The 15,131-nt window shown below is 43.0% G+C and overlaps 1 protein-coding gene across 1 annotated transcript in view; it reads left to right on the top strand.

The window, feature by feature from the left end:
- LOC146798595 (solute carrier family 22 member 6-A-like) overlaps positions 1-15,131 on the top strand; it is an 814,343-nt gene that overhangs the window by 667,832 nt on the left and 131,380 nt on the right. The window lies entirely within an intron of this gene.

The raw sequence follows: 15,131 nt of genomic DNA, 5'->3' as shown, positions 1-15,131 counted from the left end.
GTTGAAGTTAGCCGGTTTGACATCGAGTCGATCACCTTATAGAGCTGTTTACCAAAAAGTTCCCTAACTTCACCAAATGTCTGTTTTTTCTTCCAGAAGGTCTCCTTGAGGGTTCAAAACGTCCACGACAGCAATCCAGGTGTCTAGAATCTCTGAGATGGTACTTGGGATGTTGAGACTACAATTCCCACAATGCACCTGGCCAAATCCTTAAAGGTCCACTGAACTCACTCCAGGGTGGGGACTTCTTGATGGAGATGATGGAAGTGGGCTCCGTTAACCTATAGCTTGCAGGGAGTCCACACTTTAATCCTTCTTGAAGCAAGGCAAAGTCTTTAGTCCCAGAATGTGCAGCAGGTGCAGTCCTTCCGAGTGCAGACCTTTGGGGTAGATATCAGGTTTCAAGTAGGGGTGGGTGGTAAACTCCACTCAGCCAGCGGAGTTTGTGTAGGTTTGCCACTCCACGCTTCACTTGGAACATGGGGTTCGGCATAAACTCTGCTAACCCACCGGCGGAATGGAGTTTACCGGCTTGCACACCCCTAGTCTCAGCAATCCCGCTGCGGGGAATTACTTGTGGCAACAATAGGGGTTCTTGGCCCCCAACGACCCTCAGGAGCTAAGGAGACTTCATCCCTCAACCAGTAGTGCACCAGGAGGCCCCTTTGCAGAGTTGCCGAGAAAGGGGTGGGCCTCTGATTACATCTCAGCAATCCCGCTGTGGAGAATTACTTGTGGGAAAAATTGGGGTTCTTGGCCCCCAATGACTCTCAACAGCCAAAGGGACTTCATCCCCCAACCAGTAGTGCACCAGGAGGCCCCTTTGCAGAGTGGTTGAGAAAGGGGTGGGGCCTCCAATGTCTCAGCAATCCCGCTGTGGATGACTTACTTGTGTCAACAGTAGGGGTTCTTGACCCCAACAACCCTCAGCAGCCAAGGGGACATCATCTCCCAACCACTAGTGCACCAGAAGGCCCCTTTGCAGAGTGATTGAGAAAGGGGGTGGGGCCTCTGACGATATCACAGCAATCCAACAACTTCCCTCAGGGTCCAAGGGGACTTTATTAGGGGTGACCGTGAAATACTTTGCCTGCTCACAGAATTTGGCTGAGTTTTTCAGCAACTCCACAGAATTCCACGGAGTAAAACTCAGCAAGCTCCACTCAGGCCTAGTTTCCAGCTGGGCAGTCCTTCTCCTTGTAGTTTCAGACAGCAGATTTGAGTGGCTTGGCAACTCTTCCATATTTATGCAGTGTTGCTGGGCGTCCAGCAGGGGGAAACCACTGACCAATGAGGTGCAGGCTGCTACCCAGGTGTATGACCACTTCCACCAAAGTGTGGCAAATTATAGCCCCAGAAAACACCATTCTTCCAAAATCCAACATTGAGGCAGTCTCTAATTGGATTTATCTCTAGCATGTTAAGACTTTGAATGATATTTATCTCACTCTTGTCAATATTTATACTTCAATAAAATATTCCAATGTTAGCCTATGGAGCTCATTATAGACAATGGGGAGAAATGAAATTGGAAGCTTTTCCCCACCAGGACTTATAAACCACCTTTTATAAATTTTCCTGTGTATAGTTACATGGCACACTACCCCTGGGGCACCTAGGGAAAACCTTAGTGGTGACATATATGTGTGAATAAGGTATGTAACTTCTTTTGAAGTGCCTTTAATTCCAAAGTCGAATTTGCATACAATTTAATTTTAAAGACAGTCTGAAAATCAGGGCCGCCTTTAAAATGATAGCGGGCAACACAGGAATGCACACTCCAGTGTAAGAAATCTACTGGGCTTCTAAACCTCCCTGCCCTATTATATACTAGGGCCACACAGGTCCGTCATTGCCAATTGCAATTACACCAAATTACAAGATGCACTTAAAGCAGAGCACTCGCCCTGGGTCTGGTACGCAGAGTCAGTTACTACCACTAAAAATCAAAAATGGGCGTGATCAGGGCCAAAAGTATGACATTCTCACAATGTCAGGGCTGATTGTAGTTCTACTGTATTGAAAGCTCCAAACCCCACATTTTATATGAGGCAGGAGTTACCAAATGGGGGCAGACAGAACATCTGACAATTTTTATTATCTTTCCTGTTACTGTTTATTTCTAAATAAGGACCTAAATCTTTTTTCCCGTAGCTCAACTAAACTCCCTTGTCACATATTCTTTATCATACATGCACACAATGTATGCATGATACAAGTAAAAGTCTGAATCTTGCAGTACAGGACACAGTCTTTATTTACAGGTATTCCCTATTCCATTCTTATGACTCCTCAGTTAAATCAGAATAATATTTCTGTTTAATCCTGGCTGGGAAATTCCACTTGTCTGTCCTTAGGTCTCAAAGGATGATGAAGGTGTGGAAGCCAGTTCTTGCATAGCTGCACGTTGTTCATGAAACAGCCTCAAGTGCCACTGATATCCTTTTGTAACCTGTAGGTAACCTGTAGTGCTGTCACATCAGCCTTTTAGTCAGATGTCTTCCAGTGCTGCCTCAAATGACATGAGCATGTCTTTTAAGAGCATATGCACCATTCCTCATCACTCTTCCCCCTTTGATTCCTACACATAATTTTCTACTGTGGACAGGTCTCCTTAGTGGTCTTGTTTCCGGCCATGTGTTTCCATATCAATATCACCACAATTTGAGATATGCATACAACTCCACATTCCTTTTAAAGAGCAGGTTCCAGAGGCATTTAGAGGAGACCAAGCCCCTGAAGAAGGTTTCAGAAATAGGACCTTAATTATTTGAGTTTGGTGGACAGGGCACTCCACCTCAAACGTGACAGAGAACCCTGTGTGTCAAACTTGTTTTTCCTGCTTTGTTCAGAGTTGTGCAAGCTATTGTTTCCATGTGTGAAGCTTTTGCTGGCTCCACCAGTGGAAATCTTTGACTGACAGCCTGACTGACATCAGGCCATCGGACATAGTAACTCAGATCATTTGCCCTATTTTGGGCATATGCTCAACATATTATTTTTCTGTTTGTTATTGGTACCACCAAGGAAAGCCTAGCAGTTCTGATCAAGAAAACCAATAAATAACCTGCTAGACTTTGGAACCGAACCTCCAATGTGGCAGAGATGTTTATGTTTTTTTATCCAAGATAAACTCCAGGTCTGGGAGTTTGTTTTTGGAAGTTGTAGAAGAAATGTTTGGGTCCTTTCAAGACTGTGTGCCCTCTGTATATAAAGAGTGGGCCATTATGCTTGTGGTTAAAAAGTACCAAAATTAGTTATGAGCTATTTGCAATAAAAATGTATCATCAATACGCACGTTAATAACAGAATTCGAGCTGCTGTTTGCGGTGCTTATGTTTTTTGCACTGTTTTCTTAACCTGAAATGTGACTTTGAGTTAAAAAAGCATGTGACAATGGATTTTGTGCTAAAATCTAGTGCGGGTTGATGGATTTGCACTCCACATCATTATGCATAGTTTCACCAAATGGTGACAAATTTAGTGTAAGTACACATAAGTAAATTATGTGAATTTCATACAGCCCTAATTAGGGAATGAGAGGTTTAATCCACCCAAAAATGAAGAAAACCATGACTTCAAAAATGCTGTCAAGTCTCTACCTTCAGAATCTTCAAGGAGTATATAAATTAAAAATCTATTTTGCTTATTCCTGTTTTCAAGGTCTTCAGTGTTTGTTTTGGGCTCTCTGATTTGCACATCTTTTTTGGAGATTCTGTTTGTCATGTCTTCAGTGTTGATGAACCTTTTTTCCCAATTGGAATCTATGTTTACCATCAAATTCTACTTATCCTCAATTCTATCCAATTTTTTATTTGTTCTATTCATACTTCGCCGGTCGCTCTACTAAACTGGAGGTCGATTCATCGTACCATCAACACAGCTGACCACACATATTGACAAAGGGGAAGGAACTTTGATCATCCCTTGGAAAAGACCAGGAAAATTAGCGTATGCACTTGGAATATCAATGGTTTAGCCAGCAAATGCAACGATACAATGTTTCTGCAATTTTTAACCTCATTTGATCTGCTACTGCTCCCAAAAACCTGGGAGGGAAAGGCATTTGAGCTGCAAGGGTTCACATCCTGTTGTATTCCAGCAAACGAAAGCTCCACCTTCGGTCGTAGATCAGGGGGTCTAAGGATTTTTGCCTCAATAGCAACAATAGGCAAGATTATGACAATAGAATCTCAAATAGCACCTCCAAGCATAATATAGGTGGCAAAGATCTCACTCCGGCTAAATAACCAACTTCAAGAAGTTATAATATCAATACTTACAGCCACCCCAAACGGAAACGACAAGCTGCCAACGAACGGATAAAAGCCTTGGGAAAAGTAATGGACGAAGAGGATTCTGATTTAATCATCCTGGCAGGTGACTTTAACATGTTTCTCATCAGTTCGGATCCAGGTGATGACCTTAACCAAGAACTTAGTGCTGCATGGGGAGTGCCAAGACAGGGTTCCGCACAAATTAATACACCTACAAATTGCCCAAAAAATCTACTTCGGCAATTAGAACACCTTAATCTAAGAGCCTTGAACGGACGTTATGCCGAAGACAGTCCACCGGTCGCAACTTTTCATTCCGACAAGCAATCTTCCCATCTGGACTACACATTTACATCTCTAAATATGCTTGGCGTTCAAGATAGGGACAAACTACCTAAGTGACCACCTGCCCCAAGAAGCCACAATAAAAGTCAATTCACTTCTTGAGACTGAACCATACACAGGTATTGACATTGAAGTGACTTTGAATCTAAGGCGGCTTTGGTGCAATCCCTACAACATCGACTCCATAAGCCGTGCAGTGAAAACTCTTTTCATTCAAACGGCAAGCTCCACAACAAAGTTGTCAGGAGTATGGCAAAACTTCATCTTAGACGTCAGTGTGAAATTGTTAAAAGGACAGCCGAACAGGACATGCCAAGGAAAGGGAACATCAACCAAATTACAACTCACTCCAGAAATGAAAACACAAAAACAGTTAATAAACCGAACACTGAGACAGATGCGAAAAGATCCAATGAATCACGACTTGCAAACAATCCTACGGAAAGCGAAAAAATTGTTAAAACGGAAGAAATGGGAAAAAAGAAACAAAAAAACGACTAACTATGGGCGAAACTCCTCTATGAAGTAAAATGGCAAAACAGCTCAAGGTTCTGGCAAATGATCAAAAGAATGAAGAACCCAGACCATCTCGGCCTAAACTCAAACATAACGGAGGAAGCATGGACAAAATACCTCTTCAAGCACTTTAACAACACAAACGCTGCCAAAGAGGACAGCCTTGAAGAGGTGGGGACAAAGAAGCTCAGCAAAGAAGCTCAGAGGAAAGAAATAGACAACTACTACACAACGGCCATGACCCAAGAAACAGGCACTAATGGAGCCACGCTACCATCTCAAATGAATAAATTAATGCCTGACCCAAGTTCTTCTTTCCACACAGAGTCTGGATATCTGGCCGCCACGTCAGCTGACGTCAAAAGGCAAATAGCCATGGGCAGACAGACAGGTGCCCCCGGACCACACGGCATTCCACCAATGTTGTACAAATAAGACGCAGAATTTTGGAGCGTAGCACTAACACCGATATTCAACAACATAAAGAACACCCAGACTCTTCCGGAGTCCTGGCATTAGCAAGTAGTATGCCCAATCTTCAAACATGGCAATAGGAAACATCCAAATAATTATCGGCTTATTGCCCTCATAGATGTGGAGGCTAAGTATTTTTGCAGGAACCATACTGGAGCAGCTAACGTCATGGGCATCTGAAAATTCAGTAATCCCGATCAATCAAACTGGTTTCTGCAGGGGTCAAGGGACCACAACCAACATCATGGCACTGACCCTGCTGATGGACGCAGCAAAAGAGACCAAATCTCCCCTTTTGCACCCCTTCATTGATTACACTGCTGCATTCGACCACGTGGATCGCAACAAACTCTGGCAGAAACTGTACAACTGGGGAATACCCAAACATCATCTAGACATGTTGATATTACTCCACTCAAACACCTCTCTAACCCCATTCCGACAACAAAAGGGTTAAAACAGGGTTGTGTGTTAGCACCAATCTTATTTAATCTTTTTCTTGCTGATTTACTAGGGGAACTTAATAAATGCCTTTGTCACAAACCGAAATTAGGGAGAATTTCACTGTCCAATTTGCTTAATGCGGACGACTTGGTGCTGATAAGCCGAACACCAGTTGGCCTCCAGCACCTTCTAAATGCGGCCCACTCCTTTTCAGAAAGGACCGCTCTGCAAATAAACTTCAACAAATCTAAGGTTATGGCAGTGAACTACAGAAAAAGAGGAACATCAATTGGCACGTAAACGGACAAGGGCTGGACTTGGTAACCACCTACAAATATTTGGGAGTAATCCTGGACTCCAAGAACTCGTTCAAACCTCAATTGGACTCCTTACGAGGAAAAGGAACCGTGACTTACCTGGCGATAAAATCTCTAAAAGCCAAACTCCCCGACTCAACCCTCTTCTTCAGGTCATGCGCGCAAAGTTACAGCCGACTCACATATGGGAGCGAATCCCTTCAAGGGAAGGACGCCGCATTACTGGACATAGTAATAGCTATCTCTTATAGGGCTATCTTTAACCTGCCAAGATACGTCTCGCCTGCACAAATGCGGCTAGAATTCGGAATTCTGAAACAAACACTAGAAAGGCGGAGTGCGTATGTTACCAGCTGGCATAAGATTCGCAGAGCTGAGGTTGGTTCTCTAAACTCCAACGTATGGGAAGAGCTGCTCTGACATCATAAATCTTCAGCTAGAGATTATCTATTTGATTCACTTCAAGTCCTGGGACTGTCAGACCTTTGGGGCACTCCAATAGATCTCTTGTCTTTCAAAAGGTCACGAACAAATCAGCACAAATCATCTATTCCATTGAGGATAAGGAGGCATCAACAAAAAGAGCCCACGGTTGGATCACGGGCTCAGTGACTTCAAAAAAATGCAGCCACAGGCATATCTCAACATTGGAATGAATCTAAAAACAAAAGAAAAGTTTTTTAAATGACGCCTTGGCGTAATCCCGGTAACCCCGCATTTACCACCCTGGGTGAGAAAAAACTTCTCGCAGCAGTGCCGCCTGTGTAAAGCTGACAAAGAAGACATCGTCTATGTTATGTGCATCTGTCCTAAACTAAAGGATTTGAGGTATAATTTATCACGTCCCTTCTTCAAATTATATGGGGTGCGGACATACAGGCAGGCTGTTAAACTGTGCTTTAACTCCACTAAAACAAAATTAAACTGTCGGGTTGTAAAGTTTTTTGATTTAGCAGAAAAAAGACACAAGAGCGTCTGAAGACCGCCGAAACATTTTATTGACAATTATGAACTGATATTAATCAAACTTGTAAAACTGAGGAAATCGCGCATAATTAACTTTTAACAACTTTTAGCAATGTCTTTATTGTTTTGTGAAGATTTTAATTAATCATGTACAAATAAATAAATTACTTACTCACTGGGGTGAACAGGGATGTAAGAAACCATTCATATATGATTTGAGTGCTCTTATTTCCTCCAATGCAATCTCTAAAGTGGATCAGCCATTGACTTAGTAGGAGATGGAAGGTCCTTTTTTGCTCTCTTATGAGATGCTGCAGCAACAACAGTTGAAACTTCATGAACACATTTTATGAGTAAAGAGACCAGGTGTAATTAAATTAGATACACAGGTGTCCATTTTAGGATTAGCATCATATAGGGATCAATATAAATTTTAGAAGATTGGATACAATTTCTTTTAACGAAACATCTTAATTTACTGTTTGATAAATTAGGTCTACGACTTTTTTTCCTTATTTCCCATACATAAGTTTTACTGAAACTGTAGGAGCACAACATTATCTGCAGTTTCTATACAGCCATAGCTCATTCCTACAAGAGAAATATAGTTTAAAAAATGCATCATCCCATCCATCAAATCTAAGCTGTTATGCATATGCTTCAACTATCTGAGGCCACAATTAATTAATTTCATTTGGACATCACATTTCACATATTGAAGGCGATCGCAATGTCTATTTATTGTATTGCAGCGGGTGCTGAGGTCTACAGCACCCACCACAGTACAATGAAAGACATGTTACGTATCCCACCACTATGTTGCAGGTACCATGCAGTGCCTGCCACATGGTGCTGGGATATAGTGCCCCCCGAGGGCCCATGCCTGAGGCCCAGGGTGGAAGGGGGGGCCAGCTACGGTCCCCGAACTCCGTTTCCGCCTGCCTGGTCATGGCAGGTTAACCACCACTTACAGACAGGCAGAAAGAGATATCATTATAGGCACAGCGGTTCAGGCACCGCCGCCATTTTGTGGAATGGGCAGTCGGAATCATTCCGACTTACGGACCCGTGGCTGTCAGTTATCCGACTGCCACACATCCGTCCGGCATCCACATGGAGCAGGCAGAATACATGATTGCGATGGCGGTCACACCGTCATCGTAATCGGGCCCTCAGTAACTCTCAAAACTAAGAAAAGAGGGTCAGACGTGCCTCATATTCATGAGAAACAATATGGTAAACACATAAAATGCATACTACTGAAAGAACGTGTAAAAGCACTAATCAGTCCAGTCATTTCTTTGAGGGACCTTATTAATAGTACTGCATACTGTGACCTAAAATGACTGCCACTCTGGAAAGAAAGTCTGCCATAAAAATATTGTTACCAAGGCAATATGTAAGCTGTAAAAAGCATTTTACCGCCAGATGCCTGAATTTTCAAATAACAGGTCCTGGTATATCCAGATGCTTCCCACAATTGTAGCTCCAGTCCTGTGCCAACATTTTAAATAGCATCAAGCCATGGCCCCCACTACTACCTCTTGTCATGAGACAAATTAACCTTATCTTTGCTGGGACAGTGATGCAAGACAGAGAAAGCTCAATTCTAAATATATTACACAATCACAATCAACACAGCTTGAAAGCTTACCTTGGCTAAGCTTCACTACCATATACTTAGAAGGGCAAAATCTTTGGCCTAATTACTTTTAGTAGCAGTTTTAATGAGGGCCCATCAGTTCTTTTGTGAAGTGATTCAAAGCAAAGTTGAGCCAAAATGCCTTCTGCTTCAAATAATTAAGATAATGGTATTACCATCCATGTTCACGAAACCAAATCCCTCAAACTGTATAGGAAGCAGCTCTTTTAATTTTGTTTCACTCATAAACCATTTTCCTGGTTCAATGACCAAAAATAAGAACGTGATTTATCAGTCACGCTATCATGTTCAAGATCACTGTGCATGCGTTGAAGACCTACACTAGTCCTGTCCTACCGTACTGCCATCTCCATAATGCATTTTTAAAATACTTTGGCCCCCCCCATCACTGTAGGACAAGATCTTGGTTTCTCTCTAGCTATCAGTTGGTCTACAAAACAGTATGCCTCCTGTTTCATTTCATTCGTCACTTACCTTTTTCTATGCCAAGGTGTCTCAGCACAACAGCCTAATCAACTTCAGTAATTCAAAGGAATGTTCTATGCGGCCAACTTTATCCATAATCAAGAGTGTTCAGCTCCATCAATCAGATGTTCTGATGTCTATAAAACAGGCATGCAATAAATTATGATGATATGAGTGACATTTCTGAATAATTATCAAAAGTGCATGTATCACATTTGACACATATGGAGTGGAAGTCAGTCTGATACCACAACAGAAGATTGGTGTCTGAAACCTATGTCTCTAACTCCAACAACAGTGCTAGGGCATTGTATTTGGCCTTGTTGCCTGGGAGTAGGATTAATCTGTAGCTCAAGGGTATTCTGGATACCCTTGTTTGTAAAATGGATATCAGATTGACTCTTTTCAAGAGTCCGGTAGATTACCGGAGTTCATATTTAATTGAACAAAGGACAAAACCACTTGGCTCAGTATAGGGAATCTTCTTTAAATAGTTCTAAATGACTCTATCATGAATAGTCAATGGCCCCACAGCTGTCTCATGAGTGCTAAATGGGATAAAAATGACAGGAAAATCAGCTTGAAAAAGTAAACTGACAAGCGTCTCCCACACAGCTTGAGTGACACTGTTCCCTTTTATATGTTCATTTCAACCAGTACCCAGAACATTTCTGCATCATTCATCTTATTGATCTGATATAGCTCCAGCCATTGTATTACTGTGACTTCTTGATTATTGTTAAAGATAATCCATTTGTATGATTTTCTTTGGTCGCATTCCTACATTTCCCTATGGGAGCATGCATTACAGCCGTAAACTGGCCGTAATGCATGCTCCCATAGGTAAATGGGAGGTGTGGTTCATACCTGCACCCGTGCCACAGGGTGCAGGGATCAAGAGGGGGGCCCCATAGGTGCCCCCTCGGCCCCCAACTGGAGGCCGCATACCCAAGGGTTCCTGCTGGGGGCTCTCAAACATATTTTCCATGTCGGACAGGCCGGCATGGAAACCATGCCAGAAAGCGTGCATCAATCTCAAGGGCGGACAGGCCCGCCCTTGAGATTACTGACTAGCTTCCGACTGTGCAACGGGCTCCTGCAGCCCATCGGAAGCCAGCCAGAATGATCAGCCTGTTTACTTTCTGACCACTAGCGTCATAATGTGACAGTCGGAAAGTAAACCGAGGAGCCCATTACTATGCGGCTCGGAAGGCTCCGACCATCGTTCGGAGCAAAATGAGACGCATTGTAAACGGCCCCTTTAATATGAAACTCAGAAATTTATGAACAAGAAGAAAGAGGTAAGAAAGTTCTGCATTTTGGTAAGTTGATATTTGTGCACATCCAATGGGGCCTTCCCTGTGGAAACCTCAATCCAGATGTCTTAAACTAAGATAATGTAAAATGTTGGTGTGAGTTCTTGATTAGAGTTACAGATTATCCACTTGTATGGTTTTCCTAAGTTTTTTACCAGATGTGCACTGTGTCAGTTACTACAGTTAATGTTCAGTTATCGTACAGCTTTTGTGAGGGTACTTGTTTGGTTCCTTAAAGCTTCAGAAAAACATTTAAGGACCATACCTTGATGAAATACATGTAGAGTAGTTGCTTAGGCCTGTGGAAATGACACTTTATTAATGAGGTTACCATTTCCTCCTAGACTTTTAGCAACATTACACTGGCTGGCTTGAAAATGCATTCATGTTCCTATATTTTTTCCAGCTAACTAAATGTGGCCCTGTGCCCATCAACCATTTGATTCACTTCATTTGGTATGAACCAAAAGATAATTGAATTACATTCATTGTCATTGAATTGACTGGTGCCAAAACAGCCAACTTTAAAAACTAAAGGCAAATGATCACTCTGCAGCCTACACTTAAAGGGCCAATTTCGATGTCAAGCAGAATTGCTTCCGCCCAACACTGACTCGGTCCTGGAACCAACCAACACCCAGTCGGTGGTCCCCACGGCCTAATTAGGATGTGATTCCTACATTTCCCTATGGGAGCATGCATTGCTGCCGGTTTACGGCCGCAATGCATAGTTTAAAGAACAGATACATTGGTCCATGATGGAAATGTCAAATGTGGAGGAGGGAGTTGCCAGTTAAATGGAAGAACTAGTCACAATGTTTGGTTGACAGTTCTTGGCAGAATATTAGGACGATTGAGGGAACACTACAGCAGATGGGGAAATGGAGGAGGAAACAAGGAGGAATACAAAGTAGGTGAGGCAGGTGATATGAAAGTCACTGGACACAGATTAAATATTTAAGAGAATAAAATGAGAACTGACGGATATTTGAAACCAGTGTACCACTTCTTAACATACATAGATTTGCAATTGGCATGCATGTTGCATGTATGGCAAAACCATAATTATAACAATGACCCTTGAATGATCTTTTAAAATGTTGATGTGGAGTATAAAAGCAATAACAATTTTTAAATACAAGGTGTTGCCACAATATTCTTGGATTTGCTGCCATTATGTAATGGATGAGCCATGGTTTGGCCGTACCATCATAATGTCAAGATGGGACACAATATACCTGGGCCACCATCATGTCAAGAGTGGCTACAAAATGCCAAAACCATCATGGGTGACCATCATTGTAAGAAACCACGCCTTTTTGCAGATGCCTCTCCACTTTTTGCCCCCATTTGAACTACTAGATGCTGATTTTTTACTCTAACAGTGCACTGAGGCCTGCTAACCAGGCCCGTTGCCAGTGCACTCTCCCTAAAACTGATATGTGTTAATTGGTAACTGAAATTGGCAAAGGACTTTACCTCCCTTATAACTTCCTAGTATCCGGAAATCCACAGAATTCCCTACACGGCTGCTTTCAAAAATGAAGTAAAAACAATCCTAATGAACAGGTTCCTGCCTTAAATGACCATTGGTCGTCTGCTTTCTACATTTTTGTTTTTTTTGTTTTCCCTGGCCTAACAGCTGTAACACCCAGTATTGTCTACCATACCATATCAAACAATGTTTGTGCATATCCTTGTACATTTTCATTAGCTCATTATGTTATCCTCTCTTACTTCCTCTGCAATGTTCCCCTTTTATCTTGTTCTCCCATTCCATTATTGTGAAGCGCTCTAATACCCCTTTGGGAACTTGTTCGCGCTATACAAAACTTTAAATAAATAAATAAATAAATATGGTACCAGTGGTACCCAGGGCATGGGAGTTAAAGGGGTCACCAGGGCTTGAAGCACTGTTTGTGCCACCCTGAGTTACCCAAGTAAACTACTGACATCAGGCCTGCCACTATTAATTGGAGGAGCAGTGTAAACTGCTCATATTCACCTTTGAAATCACCATGTGTGGCAAAATCGATGCACTATTTTTAATATATGCCAATCAGCCTAAGGAAGGTTGTCTAAAGCCCAGGAGGCAGGGCACATTATATTAAAGGTGTGGGCATGTACGTGCAAGCTTATATGTCCTTTTAGTGGCTTTTTTCCATTAAAGAACACTATAAGTAATAGACATTCCATAGTAGAACATTTGCTGGCACCAGGGCAACCCCGAGGTTGGCAGCTCCAATATGGTACCACCTAAGTATGTTGTGTATAGTATCAAACAACGAGCCTCATCACCCCTGACATGAATCTCTTGTCGAGGATGATGTGGCATGCACCCACCTGGCTACCTTAGAGGTTGCTCACCTGGTTGCCCAAGTCTTTCCTGTACTCTTGCTGACAGCCCACCCTGCCAAGACAGAAATCTGAGCCCCAGCTAGGAAGTGTGAACTATCCCAGGAGTCAGAAACAATGGTCTTGACAGGTAGGAGGTCACACCTCCCTCCCTGACAGGCTGACTAGTGAAGTGGCTCATCAAGGAGCTTAAAAGGCTGCACCATCTGTGATATGATATGCAACCAGGCTGCCTCACTAAGGAGGAAACAGCTCCTCCACCCTAGGCACATTTGCTCCAGGGCAGGAGGAAAAATTATGTATTCAGGAGGTGTACACCCCCAGAAGGCTGGCCACAAATCTAGGGTGGGCTACCGGGTATTCATAGCTAAGGAAGACTTCTGCCATTTTTAAAAGTGGTAGATTAGCAGGTAGATCAGCAGGTCCTGGGTAGAAAATGTGGCCTGCAAATCCGGATGTGGTCACCTCAGGGACGGATTAGCTGCTTTGGCTAGTAGCTCATTAGCCACTTGCACTCACACCCCTAACACCCCTGAATCTAGGATTTAAGGACTACCCCTGACACCAGAACCTCAGTTCTGAACCAGCTTGCATCAAAGAGGGAAAAGTGAAGACCCGAGTCTGCAACAATAAAACTTTCACAAAACAAAAGAGAGACACTCTGCACCTGCGGCAAAACTCCTGGAACTGCAAGAACTGCATGACTGAGACTCGTCCTAGACTAAAGCTTAGTTTCCCCAGGCAGAGGGACCCCTGTAAGAGCCAGAAGTAACCTCAGACTCCTCTAGTCCCCTGCAAACTGCAGGTAAAAAATGCACTGGATCTGAAGAATCACTGGCCATCGGGCCCTATGAGGGATTGCCCAAATTGAGATGTTCTTGTGCATTTTGGGAACTGTATTCCTGTCCTCAGTGAAGTCTCAGGCAGCTACTGTGTACCTCGGAACCTCAGGACGTTGAAGTACCCATTTACTGCTGCCATGGGTTGATGGTCGCCAGTCCGGCAACTGACCCCTGCACTTGACGCTGCATCTAGACGGAACTCCATACAACTTTCATCCAACATCAGCAGTGGCCCTGTTGTTGATTTTTGCACCCTTTTCCCTCGCAGCACCCTTTAAGTGGTAAAAGCAGCTCTCTCGCCACTTCCCCTTCAGCACCAAGGACAGCCGGGACAACTCTGCACCCAAGCTTCTTGAGCCAGGTTAAACTGAACTCACTGTCGTGGCTTAGTCCTGGGACCTGCATCACCTTTACCCTCCTTGGGGTTCCACACAACTCTACCTGCAAGTGACGAATTATGACTACCACTTTTTCCCATTGACCACAATGCAAAAAATCTGCATTGTGTCACTGCCACTTTTTCCAGTGACCCCAGTGAAAAAGATCTGCAGTATTGTATTGCAATGATTTATGTTTTCTTCTAAAATCTGTAAATATGGGAATGAGTATTTGACCACATTCGTTTTGGTTTGCAAATTAATATAAAAATCTGCTTTCATTTTTATAAATTGGTATCAGATATCTTTCAAGTAGTGTCAAGTACGTATCGTCCATGTTGGTACTCTGAAATGTGTGACACATGTTCCTCAAGTAAAGACAGACTGCTCTTTGCCACTCTAGCAGGACTGAGCCAAGGATTTATTTTTGTGAATCCAAGGACCATTTTTGGGGTTTGTAAGAGTATTGCATGGGGAAGCCTAACCAGCATCACCATATAATACTCCACCTTCCTACAATCATTATGCCAGGGAGGGTGATAACACACCTGTGCTACTATTCGTGCAAGAGGTTGGGACCTGGGGTAGAATTGAACCCCAGTCAGAGCCCAAGGTGGGAATTATTCTCAGCCTGGCTGCTTGAAAACTGCCATAATTATCAGTGGGTCCATGCCCTTACCCATGCCTCGCCAACACACACAGACACACATCTATGTGCACACAAAAACTCAAAACCTAAAAACACACAGAACCACACTCTCACATCTTATATTA

Source organism: Triturus cristatus, chromosome 9, assembly GCF_964204655.1.
Source record: "Triturus cristatus chromosome 9, aTriCri1.1, whole genome shotgun sequence".
In the NCBI taxonomy this organism is placed as follows: domain Eukaryota; kingdom Metazoa; phylum Chordata; class Amphibia; order Caudata; family Salamandridae; genus Triturus; species Triturus cristatus.
Note: the sequence above shows the minus strand (reverse complement) of the source record. Positions and strands in the feature narration are given on the sequence as shown.